This window comes from Vigna unguiculata, chromosome 10, assembly GCF_037176805.1.
Source record: "Vigna unguiculata cultivar grain cowpea cultivar isolate G323 ecotype 2 chromosome 10, ASM3717680v1, whole genome shotgun sequence".
Classification (NCBI taxonomy): domain Eukaryota; kingdom Viridiplantae; phylum Streptophyta; class Magnoliopsida; order Fabales; family Fabaceae; genus Vigna; species Vigna unguiculata.
Window position 1 is genome coordinate 9,987,681 of NC_140801.1, and position 25,269 is coordinate 10,012,949.

At 34.7% G+C, this 25,269-nt stretch overlaps 1 pseudogene; it reads left to right on the forward strand.

Moving 5' to 3' along the window:
- The first annotated feature begins 4,166 nt into the window (after nucleotides 1-4,166).
- Nucleotides 4,167-5,794, forward strand: LOC146882117 (uncharacterized; annotated as a pseudogene).
- Nucleotides 5,795-25,269: the final 19,475 nt, after the last annotated feature.

Sequence of the window (25,269 nt, forward strand, 5' to 3'; positions counted from 1 at the left end):
ATTCCACCTTCTTGGCATACCAGACACTGTTTGAGAAATATTCCGAGAGGAATTTCCCCTTGAAGGCCTCCCAAGTCACTAGCTCCTCTCGCTCTTTCGTGATGGATTTCATGCTGATCCATCAATGTTCCGCCTCTCTTGTGAGCATATACACTGAGGACGCCAACCTGTTCTCCGCAGGGCACATATTCGCATCAAAGATGTGCTCTAGATCCTTCATCCATTGGTCTGCGGCATTAGGGCTAGTCTTCCCATCAAACTTCATCGGATGGTGTTTCAGAAAGTCCTCCAGACTCCACTCCCTGACTGTAGGTCGTGGCTCAGGTCCAAAGGCAAGGGCAGTCGCCCTGTTCTCCTCTAGCTGGCGGAGGGCCTCCATGTGCTGCTTGTGAGCATCCTCAGCAGCTACTCTTGCAACCTCTATCTGCTGCATTACTAGCTGTTGTTGCTCAAGCGACACTGCTTGTCGTTGCATCGATGCTTCGTGTTACTGCATCATTGTCATGCTTTGCTGCGTCATAGCAGCTACCATCGCCTCTATAGCTTTGGCGATATCAGGTACATCGCCTTGAGAGGGTTGGAAGGTCCTACGAAGAGGTGCCATAGTTCAGTGGCACACAGAAAAACACTTGGTTAGGCTTGATAAGATAAGAATTAACTAAGAACACTAAAAAATACACAGAGAAAGCTAAGCGGACATCCAAGTCCACAAACCTAACGAATGACCGCTCTAATACCATAAATGTAACACCCCATTTAATTAATAAAGGTAATTAAAGAAAGCGTCACACAAAGATAAAGTAGTAGCGCAGTCCTGGAGTTTTAAAACTAACTCCTTACAATCCAAGGCACACCACGATGCCCCAAAAAGAAACAAGTTCTAAAGTTTAATAGAATTAAATAGGAATCTAAGAGACGGACTGGTACCTGGGCCATAGCCCTAAAGAAAAGCCCAATAAGAACATGAAGTCCTGCCCGAGTAGACTATGCAGCAGAATCATCTCTCCCCTGTTGACCACGATTACCTCTCGCATCTGCTCCCATCAATAAATTAATAATCATTGCAAAGGTAGAAGAGCAACATACAAGGCAATCAAATAAGTAAATGGTAAGCTAGAGCCAAAAAGATTTTTATCATGCAATCAGATATACTTTCACAGTGTAATATACATACATCATCCAAGAATGTTATGACTTTCAAATCAATACTCTAAGACTCGACCTGACTCATCCGGATACATATAATCTGGTCAGATTTAGCACATGCTTGCACTTGTGGTGCATACCTTTGCTCACCCCCGAGCTATATGTTACAAGTGTTACAATGAATCAATCCTCCACACGCAAGGTTAGCCCTTAATGAGTTTTAGGCCTCCTACTACTCTCACCACAAGAGTCAGTCTGCTCTAAGTGAGACTAACTGACTCCTTAGAGTGTCAGGATACAACCTTACCTTGAATCCTTACCAAATTATATAGATGGGGCACCACCATGGACACCCACTAATAGGGGCTATGGAATTACGTCCCAACCACTGAAGCATGACCCTGAAATCTCACCTAGAGATTCCAAGGGATTACATACTGACCACAGACCAATCATAAACAAACAATAAAAGAATACTCATCATGCTTATAATTTCATACCAACCTCTGTAACCAATCCTCATTCGTATCACATGTTGAATCCATACCACTGGTTATTCCCAATTCATGAGCATAGAGCTTCATCTCATACCAATACCTTGCCTCTTTGATTTCTAACCCTCTCATTATTTTCACATGCCATGATCACTCAATCACATCTATCCAATTTATAACCACAGATCATACCATGCATTTTATTTCACATGCCTCATGCATCATACAAAATATATCATAATTTAAACAATCCAATTAACCAAGTGAAGAAAACCATGCAACCTGCAGCAGATCTCGCTCAACCTAGGAGCCCTCGCTCAGGCGAGAGGGGTGCTCTCGCTTAGGCGGTAGACCCTCGCTTAGGCGAGATCGCAACAAGGCACTAGGAGACTTTCGCTGGCTCGCTTAAGCGAACCCTGCCTCGCTTAGGCGAACCCTGCCTCGCTTGAGCGAGACAACCCCTCGCCCAAAGGTAAGGCTCCTCGCTTAGGCTAGACTACATCAGCGTCGCAAAGCTTCCACGCCTTCTGGCTTAGGCGAGCGTCTCTCGCCTAAGAGAGACAGTGCCTCGCTCAAAACCAGAGCTCTCCGCTTGAGCAGGACTTCGTGAAACCCCTAGTCTGCTCCTGCATGTCTCGCCTGGGCGAGTCAGTATCGCTTAGGCGAGAGCAATAGATCCCGCCATTGTTCTCCCTGCAACAGTCATGTATTCGCACCCAAATTGCAGTACAAGGGATTTCACATATTCATCGCAATCATACAGTTCATACAACACCCAACAGACACTATTACAGCAAAAAAATCATTTAAGCCCCAAAACCCTTACTTTCCTTACCTGGAAAAGGGTTAGTAAGGACCTTGACGGCACGACAACGAGCACAGTAGCTCTAGGAACGAACTAACGAGCTGAAATAAAAGTGGAACAAAACCAAGAAACGGGGTTAACAAGAGACCCTAATTGGAAATACGGAGGATGATTATGGGGATCAGTATGAGTGAGAAAGAGATACTTACGTGGAGCAACGAGTCCTCCTAGTTCAACGTCACAGTGGAAGCAAAACCCTAGCAGAAAGGGAGGTGGCTGCAGCTCTAAGGTTTTGTGAAAGAGTAGAATGAGTGAGTTACGGCAGATCTAGGGTCGCATTTTATCCTTTGGGCTAGCCCTATGCCCATCTGTTTTGGAATGGCTTTTTAAAATAAGGCCTAAAAGTAATTGGGCCTTACATTAAGAATGGGATAATAATACAAAAAAAAATCCCACATGGAATTTAGAACATGTATGTAAGCAGGGGCAACTCAAGGATTTGAGATTTTTTTTTATGCAACATTATCTATTAAATTATCGAAATCAGTTTTATTTAACCATTTTTTTCAATAGATGATAAGGCTAATCTGTTTAAACTACACTTTCCACATATCTCTAAAAAATATGTTCTTACGTTCAATTTAAAGATCATTGAATCAATAATGTAATGCACAAAGAATCAACCCAATTGGATAACTATGGTAACGGTGATGCATCAAACAATTAGTAAAGGTCAAAGTTGTCATCTATAATCCATTTTTCATTTTCAAAATTAAACTACACCTTTCGTAGACCTCCAAAAATCATGTTTTTACATTCAAATTAAATATAATTGAATCTAGAACGTAATAAAAAAAGAATCAACTAAATTGGATATTTGTGGAAAAAGTTATGCATAGAACAAGCATTAAAGGTCAGAGTTGACAAATTTCAACTTAAGAGCAGATCTTTTGCAAAATTTTCCTTTCAACACCAAAACTTACACCAAAGTTGTTCTGAATATTTTTAGAGGAATTATGATTTTGTTGTCTCTTTTGTGAGATCTCTTTTCAATAACAAAAAACACAAAATTCTAAACCAGAAAAAAGGAATATGCATCTTTTGAACTTACCTCTTGTTTGCAAAAAGGGATATTAGATCAGGCATATTAGATCGGTTGTATAGGAACCGATCTAACAGATATGCGGTGGCAATTTTGAAAATAACTTGAATTACTTTTGATCGGTTGTGTGGGGAACTGATGTAAAATGTATACATTAGATCAATTTTGGGGGGAACCAATCTAACATTCTTTTATTTAAATTAAAAAAAGTTGATCCCTTTAAATATTAGATCGATTATAATTAAAACTGATCTCATGTTTTCTGCACAAACCCGCGAAACCCTTTCCTCTCTCGCTCGTGCCTCACTGTGCATCTTTTCCACTGTTCATCTTGTTCTCCATTTTGCTCTATAGACCTCTACCTCTTTGTTGCTTTCTTCTTTGTTTGCAAAACACGAAACCTCTCTATTACTTTCTTCTCTGTTTGCGAACCATGAAACCTCTCCGTTTTGCTTCGCAAATCTCCACGCCATGAACCACCACCTCCATGCCACAAATCTTCGTTGTCATTGCACCATGAACCGCCGCTATCGTCGCACCATGAGCCTCCGTTGTCGCCACACCATGAACCTTTGTTGTCATCGCACCACGAACCATTTCGATTGCATTCTAAAAGACCATGAGTCACCTCGACGGAGACGCCACCGCCGCACCTCTATTGACATTGCAGTCATCGTTCAATGGTCCATGGTGTTTGTTCCGTAAGTGCTCCTACCTCATTTTGAAGTTGCTTGAGCTATTGTCACCGCTGCTGTGTTTGTTCTGTTGTTCTGCTGCTACTCCTACCTCCATTGGAAGATTACCATCACTTGCATTAATAAAGGTCAAATCCTCCAAACTTCATTACATTGAAATCGTTGGCTGCCTTTTTGGGATTTGAATTTGGTGAAGGCGTTAGATTGCTGCTCTTGGAATTTTAGTGCACATAAAATTGGTCAATTCGTCCAAACAATTTACTTTGAAATTCAAAGCATAAGAGTGAATTTTTCGTTTGTGGCTGATTTTATGAACTTGATCTTTTATCAAGTTCATTCATTTTAGTCAAATAGGGATGGAAATTATTTGTTATTGTGTAGGAACTTTTCTAGAGGTCTTAATAACAAATGACAGAAACTAATGAGAGCACCAACCCCAGTTGCATGTTCTTTTAACCCTGATTGCCATTCTCAACCCCAACCCAAGCAAAATATTAGTCCAATTCATTTTTCAAAAACCACTTGCCATTCCTTGGAATAAAATAGTCTTCGGTGTTGACAATAGTGATATACATCTATATGTCCATATGAACGATGTGTACAAAATCATTTAGGGGCATCAGATGTTGAACATTACAGTTATTCAATTACGGATACTATGAGTACATTTTATGTTATATTGTGAAATCAATAATTGTCTCTAAACTTAATGGTTTGAATGCATGTATATAAAGGAATATGTTTCCAAAACAGGGAATGCTGATGTCTATGGTTTCCTTAAGCCTCAGCATATACAAAAGTTTGGAAATAAACATATGGAATGTTAGACATACATTCAAAATTGGATGAGGAAATTAAAGAAAAGAATTTACATGGCACCTTATATTCATGTGTAAGTTCATCTTAGTCATTTTAGCTATTAATTAACTAATTCAAATCACTAATTATATTTCTTGTTTAGGTCTCATTGGCAATTGGTGATTATTTGTCCAATGGAGAATATTGTAGTTTGGTTATGCTCATTGCCATGAGAAATATACTACAGAGGTATGTCGTAGTCACTTTATAATGTGTTATTTATGTCATGAAATATGTTGTAATTGGCTAGTGACTTAACTTTTTAGTGCTCTGAATGTGTACAATGTGTTAGGTGGTAAATCAACTTCATCCACATAAAATTTCAAAGTGATTTATCCTAAGGTATAAGTTTCCATCTTTTATATTGTATGATTTGTACTTTTTTCATATATTAATTACTATAAATTTGATTTCTTAGTGTAATAAGAAAAAAGGAAGTTTTGAGTGTGGATACTATGTCATGTACTGGATGTGGACCATAGTTCGTGCTACTCTGAAAGATTCTTGGGATGAAGTAAGGAATCAAAAGACTCCTCTTTGAAACATGTTTTTATGAAATACTTAACTAATAAGCATTCACTGCTTTGAACTACAGGTTTTTAACAATGTTGAACCATTGGGATCTGAAAATATTAATGAAGTGAGGACTGGATGGGCCAAATATTTCTTGCAACATAAAAATGTTTATATGTAAATCTTTTCCTTTGTTGCATTAGTTTTCTTTCACTTAGGAAATATTTCAAATCCATTGTTGGATTTGAATTGGTGTTTAATTATGTACTCTATAAACTGTTGGAACTGCATTGTCTATATTGTTTTGGTCTATAATGAAACAGTTTTGGTTAGTTGTAATTACAAAACGCACTTTTAAAAAAACAGCAAGTATTAGATCGGTTATGGCCTTAACCGATCTAATATATGATATATTAGATCGGTTAAGGGCATAACCGATCTAATACTTGTTTTTTTTAAAAGTGTGCAACCTATTAGATCGGGTTAGACCACAACCAATCTAAACTACTTGATCGTGATGCATTCATGCTAAATAATGTAAGATCGAGTATCAGATATCGATCTAATATTGATACATTAGATCGACTGTATATAACTGATCTAATAAGTTACAAACATACTACATTGCCTCATATTAGATCGGTTTATGAACCGATTTAATACACGTTCCAGAACTTATCTAATATCCCTTTTTCCACTAGTGAATTTGTGTGCAAGCAAAACATAAGGTTGAAAATAGAGACTTTACAAAAAGAGAAAAAATAAAACCATGCAGTTTGTACAAGATATGTACATTTTTACAGAAGAAATGTTAGTGAACTACATAAGTATGCACATGTTTACAAAAATATACAAAAAAACTCAAATTGATTACAAATTGCTAGTCAGCGTAAATTCCACGAAAGCAACGCCAAAACTTCTTGTGACCTAGTTGGAGGTCTGTAAATTTGTCCAACAACTATGTCTATTGTAGCATAACAAGGTCGTATGCATAAGGATTTGGTTTGATAATAATATATAATCTATTAAAGTTTGAAATAAGATAGTGATAATAAAGGTTTGACAATTTTAAATATAAATTTTAATAATAATAAATATAATTGATCTTAATTAAGGTGTTAGGATTGAACTTGGCTTCTTTCACTCAATTGCACTACCTGTGATTCTTTATAAGTTATGTTCTTTATCTTAGCCTTCCTAGAAGAACTCTTAAATGTAATTCTAACCTCATGTCTAAGCATTAGAACCTAAGGGTGTCAGATGCAAGATGTCCCTATCCAGGAATAGGAACCCTTGCATTAAGAACAAAACTCTTTAAACCAACTAAAGTCGCATATCCACTTTTCGTATATGCCAAGCATTACAAAATTTGATTGGATCTAAACACTAGACCGTATGTCTCTGCATCTAATGTTGATGAGGTATGCAGATTGATTAAGTCATAAAAACAATTAAAGCAAATAAAAAAACCAACACATAAAACAAGAACATAATATATTGAATTAGATGTAGTACAAAGAGTTTGAAAGTTACATCTGATCCCAACTAGGAAGAAGTTAGTTGCTCAAAATGAGGTTTACAATAAGCGTAAGGAACCACTTCCTTCTTATAAGACCCGTGGAATTTAATTAATTAATTAATTAATAAATGCGGGTAGGGAAAGCCTTTATGGCATTAAATTTTGATTTGTATGACGTGGAAAAGTACTAGCTCAAGTGGTTGAGAGTACTTTATTGTGTGAGAAGACTTGGGTTTAAGTCCTATGTATGCCAATTATGTGTTATTTATTTGTTATTATATATATATATATATATATATATATATATATATATATATATATATATATATATATATATATATATATATATGTGTGTGTGTGTGTGTGTGTGTGTGTGTGTGTGTGTGTGTGTGTGTGTGATCTTATTGTGGAATGATATAATACTTGAACTATATTAGTTAGCAAGAAACATGAATTGGCATGATGATTTGGCATTGACTTGGCATTGGCATGGTTGAGGGTTCAAACCTTGGAGAACCCAAATTTAACCTTATTTTGCTATTTTTGGTTTTGGATGGAATATGAAAAGGTAGAAGAAAACCCTAGCAGCTAAGGAAGGCTGGAAAACCATCATAAGACAACCAATTAAATGACATTAACCATAGTTTAATTGCATTTCTTGTTTTTAGACCATTAAACCACATTAAGACCACTTTTAAAAGGCCAATTAGGGGTAAGAAAGGGGGTTTTGGTGGGCTATTATTGTGACTACAGAGGAGAGAACGAAAATTGAGAGTGTTGAGGATTGGGTGGAGTCTTGAGGTTGAATTGAGAGAAGCCAAGGAAGTAAAGGAGACCCAAAGACTACCAAGTTCTAAGCTAAGGAAACTAGGTTAGGGAAGTTTTACTTGTTAATTCGCACATTTGGTTTAATTGTATGATGGAATATCTTATTTATGCATGAATACTTTGTTGTTCACGTAAATTTCTGGGTTTCTGGAATTTTCCAGGAACCGCCTGGCGGGTGATGAATTTTTGTCAGGCGATACATCACTATTTATGTAGTTTTGGGTTCCTGTAAAGGAACCACCAGGCGACACGAACCACACCACCCAATTTATGGGTTTCCTATGAACAACCTGGCGATTGTAATTGATCCGCTAGGCGATGCGTGCTATATTGGCTCGATTTCGATGTGTTTCGGGTTTTGGGTTGTTTCTGATTCGGAAAAAGGGGAGTACGAATTGGTTGTGAGGGTTTGGACGTTATACATAATTGAATTGTAGGTGATTGATGGTTGCATTGGACAAAAATTGTATAAATATCATTTTTGGGTTGAGGATTTGAGATTTTATTGTGGCACTGAGTTAATTGGAAAAAATGTAACGAAATTTAGTATATTGAAAGCCATAGGAATGAACCTTGATCCTAAGCTTGTGAGTGTAGCATTTGAGTAATAAATTCAATGCAAAACAGAGTCGTTGGGGATTTGGTTAATGCTCGCAGGTGCATGGAGAAGTTGGGTCCCTGGAATAAACAAGAATCGCTTGGCGGCACTTAGTCTGCCGCTAGATGCTATACCAGTGCAGTGGGTTGATTGTGTTTAGAGAATAGTGGAAATTGGAAGATAAACCCAAGGCAATTGGAGTGTTAGAAGAACAGAATTGGTGGAAAATTTGGGATGTCTAATGGAGATTCAAAGAATAAGAAAAGAAAGAGATATAGCTATGTAAGAGTACTAAGATATGACTGCCTTGGGTGGATTTAGGGATTAATAATAGTGAAGTTCAGATTAATTAAATCAGAGTGTTAATTGGTGTGAAAGTGGACTGGAAAGTGGGATAGTAATATTAATTGGAAGTGCACGAGTTGGGAGTATGATGTAAATGTGACTAGGTCATGGTTGACATACCATATGACGTATGATGGAGACTTAACTAACAATTTGGTAAATGGTATATGGTAAGAGTCATGAGGCTGAATTTGGAATATTAGGATTTAGCAATGTTGAACTTAAGTAATTTTACGGAATTGTAAAATTAGGTTGGTGAACCTAAATGGGATTAAGAACCTTGGTATAAATGGAATCACATGAGAGTTGAAGTGATTAATTAGGTGAAATACACTATGAGAGAGTGTGTGAGAAGGTAAGCTAGAACCTAAATCAGATTTCGTATGTTTGCAAATTACGATATGGCGCCTGGCTGTGGGAATGCGAACCGCCAGGCGATAGCTTGGAAATAGAGAGCAATTTGTACGTGTAGCGCCTGACGGCAGGTAGCATTCTACCAGGCGAAGTCTGCAAGGTCAAAGGACTTCTAGTTACGTGCGCCTGGCGGTGTGGGTTGTCCCGCTAGGCGGTGTCTGCAGCGAGGGCATTTCTGAGGCGTTTGGCGCCTGGTGATACGTGTCCCCCGCCAGGCGGTCTGGAAGCGGCTACGCCCGACAGTACGTGTCCCCCGCCAGGCAAATTTGTTGCTGCAGCTTTGGGTTGCTGATTCTACATAGGTGATCTGCAAGGCTTTTGGTGAAGCTTGAAAGGTGGGATTGCTGGTGTTCCTTGAGTTGAGCTCGCAACGTATCCCTTGAGTTGAGCTCGGGAGAGGGGTTAAGCATGTGGCATTCCTCGAGTTGAGCTCGGAATGGCATCTCTCGAGTTGAACTCGGGATGGCGGATGAACACAAGGAACCCTTGAGTTGAGCTCGGGTTGGCGAGTGTTGCTGGTGCGAGTGTGCTGGTTGTTGCCAGTACGGATGTGGCCAGTACGGATGGGTCCGGATAGATTGCCCTCCTCAGTAAATTGTTGACGAGTTTGGTAGTCTTGGGACGTTACGAACTATGTTCGTATTTAGGAACTCCACCTGGCATTACGGTGTATGATCCGTAGTAATGGTTCGCGCACGTGCTCTATCGGTTGTGTCTGATAGGTATGGCAGCAAGTCACCTTAGAGTAATCACTAAAAGAGGTAGACCACCAATGACCTGCTTGTGGCCAAGTAATATGGAATCGAAGGAGGGATTTTATTTGGTATTTGCATGATATATATATATATATATATATATATATATATATATATATATATATATATATATAAATAAGTGACTTATATATGTGTATGAATGTAATTGTATGTTGATTCTGTTAAGCTTACTCTATCTGCTTGTGTTTGGCGATGATCGTGTATGCGGTACACGTGAGCAGATGATGTTGATGCATGTGGTGATGGTGAGGCTTAGTCACGGAGCGGGGAAAAAGCTTGGGAGTTTTATATATTTTCATGTTTTATAATTTTGGCATAAGTTGTAAACTCTTATAAGATATTTTTGGATTATTCTACTTTTGTAATTATGGATTTTGGTTTTATCATTGAAATTTATAAAAGTTTAAATTTTCCGCGTTTTGGGAAATGAGGTATTATTTAATGAAATTGTTTATTATTTCTTTATTTATTTATAAAAATCCGCAATATCCTGACGGGATGTTACACTTCCTCCCACAGTTCTCTTCTAAGGATATTATAATCAGGACCTAAGAACATAAAACTGAACTACTATATTAGTTCCTAAAACCAGCATACAAATGACAAATGCATGTGTTGTTTTTATAGAAAAATAGTGTGTTGCTTCAATTCCAACTTTGGCAGGCCATAAAGGTGCCATTCTAGATCTTTCCAAACCGCCTTTCTTAGGGCTTAAGTTGAACATTTTGGGCCCGGGCTATTCCAGATCTTTCCTCCTCATAGGGGTTTCCTTAACTGTGTTTGTGGCACTCAACACCATTTCTACTACTGAGCCGCATTAGTCACAATTTCCTTCATTTTACATGCAAAAACAACACAAATACATTAAATTCCACATTTTCCTATTCTAGATCTTTCCAACTCATGAGGGTTTCCTTAACTGCGTTTGTGGCGCTTAGCACCATTTCTACCGCTTAGTCGCATCTGTCATAATTTCCTTCATTTTACATGCAAAAACATAACAAATACAATAAATCCCACTTTTTACTATTCTAGATCTTTCTTCCTCATGAGGGTTTCCTTCACCGCATTTGTGGCACTTAACACCATTTATACCGCTTAGTCACATCAGTCACAATTTCCTTCATTTTACATGCAAAAACAACACAAATACATTAAATTCCACTTGTTACTACTTCTCTACTTCTCATTATGTAATTAAAGTTAAAAAGGGTTATTTTGCTAAGATTTCTATTAAAATCATGCAAGAAAAGTGTCTAAATGACATGTAATTTTACTAAAACTAGACACTTATCAAATATATACTATGTGGTAATCCTTTAGGGTTTAAGGTTTAGGGTTTATATATTTTGTAGACCATAAACCCTAAACTAAACCCTAAACCTTAAAATATATATTTTGTAGCAGTAGTCCATTAAATGTGTAGTAAATCTATTCTATTTTTGGAGTTGTTATATATGTTACATAAATACCTAAACTTTTACCATATTTAACTTTATATAACTATTTTAAGATAAAACAAGATAAAGTAACATAAAAAGTCTAGTTTATTACTTTTAATTTGTGTAGAAATTCAAATTAGTTATTTTAAAATTGTCTATGTACATATATGAATTAATTTGAATTTATATAAAAATTAATTTTAGTTATATATTTTATATTTTAAAATTATATAAAAGAGGTTTCTGTGATTTTAATGAGTTGTTTTATGTGGGTAAAGGCACATGTAAAAGTAGAGTGTGTGAGGTGGACTTCAAAGGGTAAACAATATTATATTTTTTAGAACAAGAAATAGTTAGACAAGGATCATCTTGAATCAGAAGGCAAGGATTAAATAGATAGAACAAAGGGTTACAAACTCTAAGTATTTCAATTCTAGAATAACATGAAGAAGGATTAAGAATAAGTTAAAAGGGTTGGCAGTGAACGGGCAGTGGTGTGAGGATCTGAGTATAGTGAAAGAAGAGGTAAGGCATATCTTTGAAAAAAAATTTATAGTGCTTAAGAAAAGTGTCCTTAATCTTTAAGAAGTTGAGTTCAAAAAAATAAATGATAATGACGATAGGTTTTTGTTAATGGAAATACAAGAGAAGGAAATTAAGGATGCTATAAGCCAGTGTGGACGAACTAAGAGTCCAAGACTAAATGGATTCAATTTTTACTTCATCGAAATTAATTAGGATACCATAAAGAATGAAGTATGTCAGGCGATTCCCTAGTTTTATAGCTTAGGAAAAATACCAAAAAGGTGTAATGCCTCATTCATGGCAATTATACCAAAAAACCAAAACTCAATAGGCTTAGAGGATTCTAGACCAAAATCTGTCATAGGTTGTATCTATAAGATCATATCTAAGATTATTGCAAATAGGATGAAGCGTGAGCTACCTAAGATCATAGACTTTTCTCAATCAACATTCCTTAAAGGTTAGAAAGAAGAAGATGGTAATTGTTAAGGTGGATTTTGAAAAGGCCTACAATTCAGTAAGTTGGGATTTTCTATACTATATGATTGAAAGATTAGGGTTTAATGATAAATGGGTTGGTAGGATAAAACAATGTATGGAATCATCCTCAATATCGATTCTAGTCAATTGTTCCCCAAATGTGGAGTTTGCCCCCGACAAGGGGTTTGAGACAATGGGACCCTTTGGCTCCATTCTTATTTCTCATAGTACTAGAGGGTCTAGTAGGGTTGGTCATACGAGCTCTTAAGGAAAACCTATATGGTGGTGTAAAGGTGTGTAAAAACGAAATAGAAGTGAGGTTACTACAATTTGCGGATGATACCCTCTTTGTTAGTGATGCTAATGTTTAAAATATGAGGATAATAAAAAGCTTTGAATTGGTGCTAGGACTTAAGGTGAATGATGAATGCATATTTTTGCCCTCATTTAATGTTTAATTCTAGATTTTTAATTGAATTTTGTTCTTAAAAGATTGATTTAATTAGGATTTATGATAATTAAATTTATTAAGCATGTGAGATAATAATGTCTTAAAAAGTGTTTTTTAGTTGCATAAATTATTTTTGGATATTCCAATGTTTTTTCATGCAGTTGACATTAGGATTAACCTCATTTAAGTTGTGAAAATAAATTGATTAAAGTTTTAGAAAAATCACTTCTAACCCCTTACATTACTTATATGCTCCCCTTTTTCATATGTGTCAACCAAAATCCTATTTTGCACCCTCAATTGTTTCTATTTTCACCCTTCCATCACTTAAAAATTAGCCCACATGGAAGTCCAAACTCACATTAGAAACAATCATAACATGAAATGTGTTAGCATCACAACTCACAAAATTAATCCAATCACATGGTGCCACTTATCATCTTAAGCCTCTCATCCTTCTCCACAAAAGCAGAAACCCTAGGCAGCCACCATGAAGCTTTTTGCCGAAACAGTGCCAACGATACACCATCTTCATCTTCGTTCATCCTCCATAAAGCTTGCACCTCTATGATGAACAAAAAAACACCCAACCAGCAGTTGCAACCCACATTGGAGCAATTAGAGGTGTCAATTTGGCCCCTAGCCCATGGGTCAGCCCTGACCCACTCTTAATAAAGCCCACTTTTAGGGAGGCCCCAAATGAGGGGGCCAAAAAAAACCCTAGACCCCAAAGTGTAAGACCCGACAAAAATTAGACAAAAAGGGGAACGCATGGAAAAAAATTAATGACTTGATTAATATTGTTGATTTATTTAATTTAATTAGGTTATTAAATTATGAAATAGGAAATAATTATTATTTGAGTGATTTAAGTTATTGTGGTATTTATAATAATTATTTAAGTGATTTAAGGAATTGTGGTTTGTGGATTATAAGTGTTCTAATACTTATAATGCATGTTATATCATGTGAAACTCTGGAGTATATATATATATATATATATATATATATATATATATATATATATATATATATATATATATATATATATATATATATATATATATCATTTATGCTGCATTATATAATTTCTATATTTTAATATTTTTTCCTTTATCTTTTGAATTGTGATTTAAAATATGATAACAACCAAGAAAAATTTAATTTAAAACAAAGGATATTAACAGAAAATATTTAGAGTGAGAGGGGTATATAGGTTAAAAGTTAGGGTTTTGGAAGGAGGAGAGGGAGAGAAATTGAGAGTTGAAAGCTATGGGAGAGGGAAAGAAGAAATTCAGGTAGAGGAAGCCAACCTTTTACTTCTCTTGTTTTCATGTTGCTTCATGAATGAAGTTGATCACGTTTCCTTCTTCTATCTTTGCTTAGTAATGTAACCTTTTTGAAACCTTGCCATGCATTCTTTTTGCTATATGGTGTAGTGCGTGGAATTTAAATGATTGGGTGCAGCTGTGTTGTTTCAATTTCTATGCACATTGTTGATTTGAATTTCTTTTCAAATAGTGATGCAAATTTCTTTTGAATAGTCATTCTAAATTGGTGGGGTTGTCTAGTTTTATTTTTACTTGTTACAGTTTTTAGTTTCATTGTACCATGAAACACTTCTCTTAAGGGCCCACATAATGCATTAAAAGTGTGAAATATACTTATTTGGTTGGTGGTAGGGCAATCTTGATTTTCGTTTGCATCCATACATTTAGTGTTTGAAGTTTTTTTTTTTTAATTTTAAGGTGAAGTACTACGGGATTTGGGTTCTTGATTGGATTAATTGCGCTACCCATTTTCCTACACTGCACAAGTTTCGTAAAATGGAGGTTCCTACTTTGCTAACCATTGGATCGAGCTGAAATGTTAACAACAGATTGTTAACAAATAGTTCTTGACTTTGACCGATCGGATCTTGAACCGGAGCTCTGTAGTGAGAGCAATTTTTATCGCAAGGTTCTTATAGTTTGCTTGTTGACAGCATTGATCTTTGTTGCTTGTTTGGTGCATAACTTTCTCTATAGTTAATCAATTAAGTTAGTTATTGTTGCATTTGATTCTTGATTCAATCATCTTTAATTTGAATATAAATACATAATTTTTAGAGTTTTACACAAGCTGAAGTTTTATTTCTAAAATCCCAAATCGTTTGCATAATGTGTTGTTAAGTTGGATTGGATAAAAATTATAAGAATTAGTTATTTTCCAAGAGAGAGAGATGTAAGTGAGGATGTTGAGGCATGAAGGTGGGAGAGTGACGTGGATAAATGAGTTATGTGATTGGTGGTTTTTCTTGGTTTGTATGGGTTGCATGATTAAGTAGTTTAAATGGTGGTTTGAGGATAATTACTTGTGTGTGATGTTATACTGTGTTTGAATGAATGTCACTTGTTGGGTTCATTATATGAATGTATTATTTGAAAAGTTAATGGGTTTATTGCTTTGGAATTTTACTTACCATGCATGATGTGATTGTGAGTACTTTGTTGGCAATATGAAATTCTCATGTGTTGCATGTTGAGAGTGTTTTGCCTTGCTTAAAAACTCTTGGTGGAATTTAATGAAGATTTTAGATGAATGTGAAGCTATGTTTGGTTTAGTATGATTGTTTGGATTTGGGGTTTGTGTGTTCAAACCAAGGATGGATTGTGATCATAAAGTTTTCGTGTTAATTGAATGTGACATTGAGTATTATTGGACATGTTTTATTTACGAATGTCTTTTATGAATATCATTTTTTATGGTTAGCTTATCCCTATTTGTTTGTCTGTGTGTTTGTTGTATGTGCGATGATCGTATAACGTGTGCTTTATAAGGGAGCAGATGATATTGCATATAATCTTGGCATGAAGAAGATTGACGAGAGGCTGGGGTGGACTCGGGAGCTTTTATAATATATTTAGTTGTTTAAAATCAGATACTAAAAATTATGTAATTTTCTTTTGTTCGCATTGGTTATTTGAATTTTTAGACAAATTGACATTTTTAATTATGTAATTTAAATTAAAGTAAAAGTATTTTTATTAGTACATTTTCAATGATAATCATTTTTCGTCAAATGTGTTCGTTTTCCAACTATCTATGACATCCAAAAAATTGGGATGTTACACAAAGCCCCCTCTCTAGTAGGTTAGGGTTAGGGCTAAGGTGGGTTAGGTCCCCCAAAATAATACTACATTAAGCTAGAGTCAAAGATCAAGCCGAGCGACATGGACGGGTCCGAAGACCCAGACAGGCCCCTACGAGATAAACAAGTCTGATCACCCGTACAAGTCTGAAGCCCAAGACGGGTCCGACGACCCGGACGGGCCTTAAGGCCCGAACAGGCCCGAAGACCCAAACCGACCCAACAAACTGGATGGGTCTAAAGACCTAGACGTACGGGCCCGAAGACCCGAACCGACCCAACAAACTGGATGGGTCTGAAGACCTAGACGTACTTGATGACCCGGATGGGCCTAACAACCCAGGCAAGCACGATGACTCGGGTGGTCCCGATGATCTGTACGACCTCGACGATTTAGACGGATTAAACAACATGGATGAGCCCAAAAACCCGAATGGACCCGACGACCCGAACAAACCTGATGATCTGGATGACATCAGAGTTTAGGAACCCTTTGTTGACAAAAAGAAGAAGATGGACATCTTTCTCCAATAAGGAGTTTTGATGCTGATGATAACTTATGAAGAAGTATGGAAGACTTGATGATGATGCATGGAAAAATGTTGAAGACTTAAAAGAATGCTTTGATTCAAGAGATACATTGAAGACTTAGGGGTTTAGTTGTTTAGGTCTTGTAATCTATGTATGTTATTTAAAATAATTAAATTAGTATGTCAAAGTCAAGAAGGCAAATGGTTTTTAATCATTCGTTTGTGTCTTTTATCTCTAAATAACATAAAAAGTAATGGTTTTTACATCATACCTAATTAGTGAGATTTTTTAATCCTTATGCATGTTGATTATATGAGTCTAATGGTTTTTAATTTTAATTGAGAATATACTTTGATTTAAGTTAGAAACTTTCATGTGATTTAATGGGTTTTCGCTAATAATTGGGAATGTACTTTAATTAAAGGTGGAAACTTTAACAAGAATTAATCATGAATGTACTTTGGTTAATTAGCTTTTTACTTGATATAAGAGATAAAAGAATAGATATGATCAGACATAGTAATATTTAATTAAGAATGTACTTTGGTTAATTTACTATGATTAATCTACAAAATTAATATTTTTAATTGAGAATGTACTTTGGTTAATAGTAAGAACACACTACAATAGAAATGCTAATTTGTGAGGGAAATTTGCAAGAGAAAATATTTCTCACTAATTTCTCGCTATTTAGGGAGGGATCAGTGACAAAAACATTTCGTAGCTAAATTTTTAGGCAATTAGCGAGAGAAATTATTTCTCACTAATTTATCACTATTGAGCAAGGGATCAACGACAAAAAAATTTCGTACATAATTTGTGAAAGAAATTAGCGAGAAAATTTATTCCCCACTACTTAGAGAGGGATCAATGACAAAAAAATCGTAACTAATTTGCGAGGAAACTAGCGAGAAAAATTATTTATGACTATTTAGCGAGGGATTAACGACAAAAAATTGTCATAGCTAATTTGAAGCTAATTAGTTATACTTTAAAAGATAGGTCATTTTATCAATAAAAACTATTTGCAAATTTTATTAGAAAATATTTTTCATAAAAAATATTCATGAAAGTTTTTTAGAATTATTTTCAGCAAAAAATATCTACAAATTTTGTAAAATATTATTTGTAAATAATTGATGTTATTATATGTAAATTTTATTGAAAATTTTCTTAAAATAAATATCTACTGCTTGTAATTTTTATGTAAAATGTTCATGAAATTGTTTTAGAATTAATTTTAATTGTGAAATATTTTTCAGAAAAATATCTATAAATTTTTTAAAATTATTATTTAAAAAAAAATACAAATTCCTTTTCAAAAGGATATTAGTAAAAAATCAATATTAATACAAACAGATTTTATAATATTAACAATAATATTATGTATTTATTTTTATAAATAAAATGTTATACTTAAAATCTTAATAAATAATATTATTATTGTTATTGTGGCTTTTCAAATACTTTTTTAAATTCACTAGCATTCTTACTCTTGATCTTTAATATTATAAATACTTTTTTAATATTATTATGTATTTACTTTTACCATTAAAGACATCCTCGGTTGCAGAACCCTAACCATTCCGTGCAATCAAACTCGTATGCTGGTGGCCACGACGCATTCCTATTGGCCGCCTCTCGTCGAGCATCTCAACTATTATTCGGTCAAACTCTTCGTTGTTGTTCTCGTCACGCGAACAACCTTCACATCGGAGAGGTTGAAATCCGTCACTCTGTGTTTCTCACCATCGTCGCCATCGTTATCATCCTCCATAGGCTGGCAAAGCGAGGAGATGTGTTTCACGACGATCCTTAACATCTCCGTCAGTGAGAATGATGATCGTCTTACTCGCACTTCCAAGGCATTGGTTTTCTTTTTTGTAATAATATTATCATGTTTTTCATCTTCTCTTATATGCTTTCTTGTCTTCGTTCTCTCTAATCAAGTAATTAGATGCTCGAACAACTCAATGGCCAAACCCCTATTTTCTCCAAAAGTATTATCAGAGTTGTTGTTTTTGCAATTGTTGAATCTTTGGTTTTGGATTTTGATGCAATTATTGAGATCAAACAATAATTAAAGTAATGTAGATTACATATACTTTTAATTTTCTTTATTTGGAATAACTTTTTTTTGTCTTTCAATTTTAGAATTCATCTTTGTAACTAAAAAATATGTGGTGTAGTCCTTATGTTAAACTCCTTCGTGCCACTGAATACATGCTTTGGAAAAAAAACATATTGGTTATGTATCATGATACCAAAGAAGCTGGCAATTTGTGAATAAAATGTAAAATGTTAATTTCGAAGATAATTTGTGATTTGTCATGTAGTGTGTAATCTTGTTTTCTCTAATCGCATTTTTTCGGCAAACTATTATAATACCGAGATTTTGTATTTTAATAATTTATTATCATTAAAACTTGATCTTAGCAAATGAACAGTAACCTAGGTTAAGAATACCCTTTCACTGGTTTGGTGAAGTTGATTTAGTGGGAAAATGATACATTATGTCATGTGAAAATAATAATATTGATAGATTTGATGCATCAATATTTCACAACCAAGAGGGGGTGAATTGGTTTTAACAAATTTTTCCTAGTTTTAGCAATTTTGAAACTGTTTTGATAAACCCTTTGCTTGTTGAATCAATTGAATTAGTGTGATTGGATGCTTAATGTTTGAAGAATTTATACCATGTCAAAATATAGAGAAGAAGAGATAAAGCACACAAAAGATTTATACTGGTTTGATTCCTTAGAATCTACATCCAGTTTCCCCTAATAAACCACGGCTAGAGATTTTCACTATATCTCAAGAATTACAAAATTTACATAGACACTTGGTAAATCTAAACTCTAAGATAAAAAGATCACACAAGCAAGGTTATACCACACACTTGCTTCAACAAACAAAAACAGCAAGGCTATCACACACACTTGCTTTAACAACCAAAAACAGCAAGGCTATCACATACACTTGCTTTAACTAGAAAACAGTAAAACATAGAGTTTCAAACTATACTTAGAACACAAGAACACAACCTAAAGATTAGATTGAGTACACCTTTTCCAAGACTGAAATTTCTCCATCTTGCCAAGCCAACTTTGATGTGTTTTGATGAAATTCTCAAGAAGATCTTCCAAGATAGCTCCAAGAACTTGTTCCACACCTTTCTTTCTTTCTTTGGGTTGAACAACTCTTTTAACAACAGGTGCAAAGTTTGTTTTTATAAATCAGTTGTTGTCAACACGAGCCTAGTCGACTACATTAGTTGGCTAGTTGATTATCGAGGCAGCAGATTAACATTTTCAGATTATCACACACATGTCATGTTAACCATTGTCATGCTATGTTATGTTAACCATTGTCATGCTATAATGGACATCATCAAAAACATTTCAGATACACTTAATCAACAACAAATATTAGTGCTCCACAGATGGCTTTATTTTGCTCACTACCTTTATGTTTGTTTTAGGGTAATTTCATATATAATCCTTTAACTTGTATTTGATGAAGCATCTCAACAATGTTGAGAAATTGAAATGCATTGTATTTGAATTGTTTGTAATTAAATTTCCTTCATTTTCTAAATAACTTGTTTGGATAAATAAATTAAAATACTTTACATTTCAATTTCATGTTTGGATAAAACAATTTAATTTCTTGCGAGATAAAATTTCATTTTAACAATATTTATTTTAAGCTTAGTTATGTTTTGAGTTCATGATAAATTTGGAAACTATCAATTTAGTCTCTAATAAATCATTGTGTTCTATTGAGTTCTTACAATTTTAAAACTTTTCAATTGAGATCTAACAATTAAGTGTGGCTGTTAACAACTTTGTGAACTGACACTTACACTATTACTCTCAAAAAATGTTACCTACCACATAATATTTTGTTACAAGAGATTTGATGACGAAATTATAGAAATATAAGACATGTAACTGTAAAATTATGAAAAATAATTATAAAAATTAAAATTAAAAAATATGAAGTTACAACAATTAACAAATTATAAAAATATAAAAATATATAATTTCATAATTACGAAATTATAAAATATACAAATATAATTTTTATGTTTTGTAATTTTATAGTTTTATAATAAATTGTAAAATTATATATATTTATAATTTTGTAATTTGTTACCTTTTGTAATTTTATATTTTATATTTTATAATTTTGTTTTTATAATTTTCCAATTACATGTTTTACAATTTTGTAATTTTTTATTTATTTATTTTTATTTTAAATTTTACAAGTTTATAAATTTAATTAAATTTAAAAACTATTTTCGTTAAATACAATAAGTATTTTGGAAAAGATCTCATCATCAGCATCTTTTGTAAGAAATATTATGTAACAAGATCTATGGAAAATGACAGTGCAAGATGACTGTCACATCACAAAGTTAACAACCACACTGAATTGTAGGGAGTCAATTGAAAAGTTTTAAAATTTTGAGGAGAGACCACAAAAATTTATTAGGTATTCAATTTATTAGTTAACAAATATTTGAATAATTTATATTGTTTAAGGTCCAGAGAGTCTAGAGTATAAGGTCGTGAGTGAGAAGAATTTCAAATTCCACCTATTTGTAAGGTATTTGAATTTTTACTAATTTAGCCAATTGAAATACTTTAGAAAAATCATTACATTTTAAATGCTTTTTAATTTCTCAGTCCAAACAAAGTATTTCATAACAAGGAAATCTAAAAGCTTCAAAAAAAATGAATTGTTTCAATAAAATACTCTATCCAAATACACCATTAGATGACTTAAAAACTGTAATGGATGATATTGTAATATTTAATGTTATTTGTTGAAAGGCTTTACACTTTAACATGTTAGCCATTGATGTAAATATAGGAAGCATGTATTCTGTTTGGGTACTTTTGCCAGTTTTGCATGCTTTTTCATAAATTGCTAGACTCTGATCAAGCATTTTGATTAAACTACAAATTTAAAAATAGATATGAAAGATTTGAACCTCATATTATAAACAATGCTAAAAAGTAGTAAGAAAAAGAAGAGGATATGCCTAAATGGTATAAGCTTCAAAACCAGTTTCATAGAACTTATCTTTTTTTTTTATTTGTCAAACATATTTAGGGATATTTGAGTGCTTTATTGTACTGATGTATGTATTTAGGTTTTTCTGAAGCACTTTTCTTTATAAAGGTTTTCTACTTTGTTTTGTGTAAGGCCCACTTATATTATATGCCCTTATTTTAAAGGGGCTGCCCCAAATCAGTTGGGCCTAGGGTTGGTCCATTGGGAGCCAAGGACCCTAAATTGCCCTAACCCCTTTCATTTCACTCCACTTTCAGAAAACAGTCTCCCCTTCTTCTTAGAGATGCTGTCGTTTCTCTTCTAAGGTTTGGTACCACCTTGGTCAAGCAAGCTCAATCTCATTTTCTTACTCCACGTAAGTCATTCTACAGCTCATGCTTATCCCCTTTAGGCATATCTTCGTATTTCCAGTAGGGTTTCGTAGTAAGCTCATTTTTTAAATTTGTTCCTCTATTCTTCCAGTTTCTAAGCTTGTTCCTCGAGCTGTTGCGCTCTGCACTTGGTGTCAAAGTCCTTTGCTCACCCTTTCTAGGTAAGGGAAGCTAGGTTTTTCATATTTTAATTGTATGTTGGTTGTTTTACCCCTCTTTTGTGATTTATATGATGGATAATGTTTGGGTTTGGATGAATATGTATGGAATATTGTTTGGAGTTGGTGTGCTGCTACTGTCAAGTGAAATAGGAGACGCGAGTTACTATTTCTACCCAAGCGAGCTCATCTCGCCTAAGCGAGAGTAGGAGAACCTCGCCTAGGAGTTTTGCTCGAGTACTCGCTCAGGCGAGCGAATTGGGTTTTGAGCCAAAGACAATCTCGCTTAGGCGAGATGGCCTCGCCTAAGCGAGCATTCGTAAAACTTCTTAGGCCCTCTGTCGCGATCTCGCCAAAGTGAGAGTCTGCAGCTTGAGCGAGAGCACTCCTTTTGCATGAGCGAGGGCTCCGGGCTTGAAAAGATCTGCTGCAAGCCACCTTGTTTCTCTCACATGGTTGTTCTTAATTATTTGATTGGTTGGCCTGCTCTATTTAAAGTATGAGGTGTGTGAATATGCATGAAATACTTGAGGTTACGAATTTGACTGATGTGTTGGTATGATCTTGGCTTGTATAACAAATGAGATGGTTAGTAATGAAAGTGGCATGGTGCTGGTATGAGATATAATTCTATATTAATGGATGAAACATGATGATGGTATGTTTAGGGCGTAATTCCACAATAGTTTCGTGGTGGTGCCTCATTGGTTAGGGCGTAATTCCGTGAGCCTATAGATGAGACCTCATGGTGGTGCCTTAGTTGGTTGGGACGTAATTCCATGACCCCTATTAGTGGGAATTCATGGTGGTGCCCCATCTATATAATTTAGTAAGGATTCAAGGTAAGGACTGCATCCTGACACTTTAAAGACTCAGTTAGGCTCACATAGAGCGTACTGACTCTAGTGGTGAGAGTAGTAGGAGGCCTTGAACCCATTAAGGGCTAACCTTGTGTGTGGGGGTTGAGACACTAGAATATTTCGCTCAGTAGAGCAGCTCGATAGAGAAGTAAAAGCCACCACAAGTGCAAGCATCCGTTGAATCCAACTAATTATATGTATTTGGATGAGTCGTGTCTGAGTCTTAATGTATTGTTTGCATGTCATAACATGATTGGTTGGCTTATGCATCTTGAACTATAAAATTGTATGTACGGTATGATAAATCATTTTCTTCTCTAGCTTACCCTTCTGCTTGTTGTATGTCTTGCTTGTGTGGTTCTCTCCTTTTGTGATGATCATCAATTTATTGATGTGAGCATATGTGAGAAATCCTCATGGCCAACAGGGTGATGGAGGTTCAACTGCTTAGTCATCTGGACTTGAGCTCTACTAATTATGTCTTTTGTTAGGGTTGTGGCCCATGTATTACATTATTTAGCACTGTATTTTGGATACTTTAGACTTTTTACCCTATTTTGTACTGGCATTGTGGTGTTCCTCAGTATTTGTCCTATAAGAACTTTGGGTATCTGTAGGAGTGATGTTGTACTCCATTGATCTTGTTTCTTATATTATATTGTGTGACATTTCCTTTAATTAGCTTTATTAATTAAATGGGGTGTTACATTTTGTATTTTTATTACCTAGGAGGTTTATTTGTTGTTATGAACCAAACTGGATTTTATAAAAATAAAATTTTATGGATAACTATTCCAAATGACACGGGGTTCTTATATTGCTGAATGTGACACAAAATGGTGGGGTTTTTGGAAAGTGATTGTCAGTTATTTTTTTCTTGCCGGTTCGAGTATGAATTTAAAAACATTTTGAGCAATAAGATGTATTTTTTTATTTTTCTCATTGTTAAAGTAGAAGCATATTATGAACATGAAAGGGAAGTTAAAGAAGCAATTGAAGAAGCGTTAGAATCACTATTGCTGTATCAACTGAAGGATTTCCCAATAATGAATAAAATATGGTCGTTCCTTGTTACTTGTATCCAGAATAGGAACCCAGTGGTGAGTAGTTGCTCATTGACGGCGATTCCTTTATTTTTTTTGGGTGATTTTGCTTAGGAGATATTTTATGGATGCAACTCATGTTTGGTAGGTTGTGTGGATATATGAGTGTGATCAACAATGTAGTGCCCATTTGTTGAGGAGATTTCTTCACACATCAATTCCTTTCTCATGGGACTCACTTTTGGAAACTTCTGACCACATCCCCATTTTAAAAAATGTCATTTTCCAAAGATGAAAGGATCCCTTTGCAACTACCTTATAGAAGTAGTTCCATGAGTTTAGAGGATTTATTGGCTAAGACATCCATTGTCAAGGTTCAAATTGCGTTGCTCAACATTATTGTTGACTTATGCCTTAACTTTTTGGGAATTATTTCAGAAGAGAATTGTTTGTAACACACTCTTTTTGACACATCTGTTGTAAATCCTTTACTTTTAATTTAGTAAAATTTACAAAACATTATTTTCTTGCATGTTTGTAACAAATAGGTTTTTCAAGCCTCGACTTTAAGTAACATGATTTAGACATTTCCTCTTTCTAACTTGTATGATAGCGATTAGTTAGGGATTAAATAGGGATTCGCTACAAATATATTGCTAGGGATTAGTTATAGATTTTCCACAACTAGTTTGATAGGGATTTGCTATATCTAGTTTACTAGGGATTAGCTAGAGATTTGCTACAAACATTTTGCTAGGGATTAGCTAAGGATTTGCTACAAACATTTTGTTAGGGATTTGCAACAAGCATTTTGTTAGGGATTTGCTACAAGCATTTTGTTAGGAATTTTCTACAACTAGTTTGCTAGGGATTAGTTAGGGATTTGCTACAAACATTTTTCTAAGGATTTTCTACAAATATTTTGTTAGGGATTGGCTACATATTTCCTATAACCAGTTTGTTAGGGATTAGCTAGGAATTAGCTAGGGATTAGTTATGGAGTAGTTCCCTCGCAACTTAGCTACCTATAATTTAGCTACAATTTAATGTCCTCGCTGTTTGCTTGCTAATCCTTCACTAATTCATTTTGCGAAAGATCG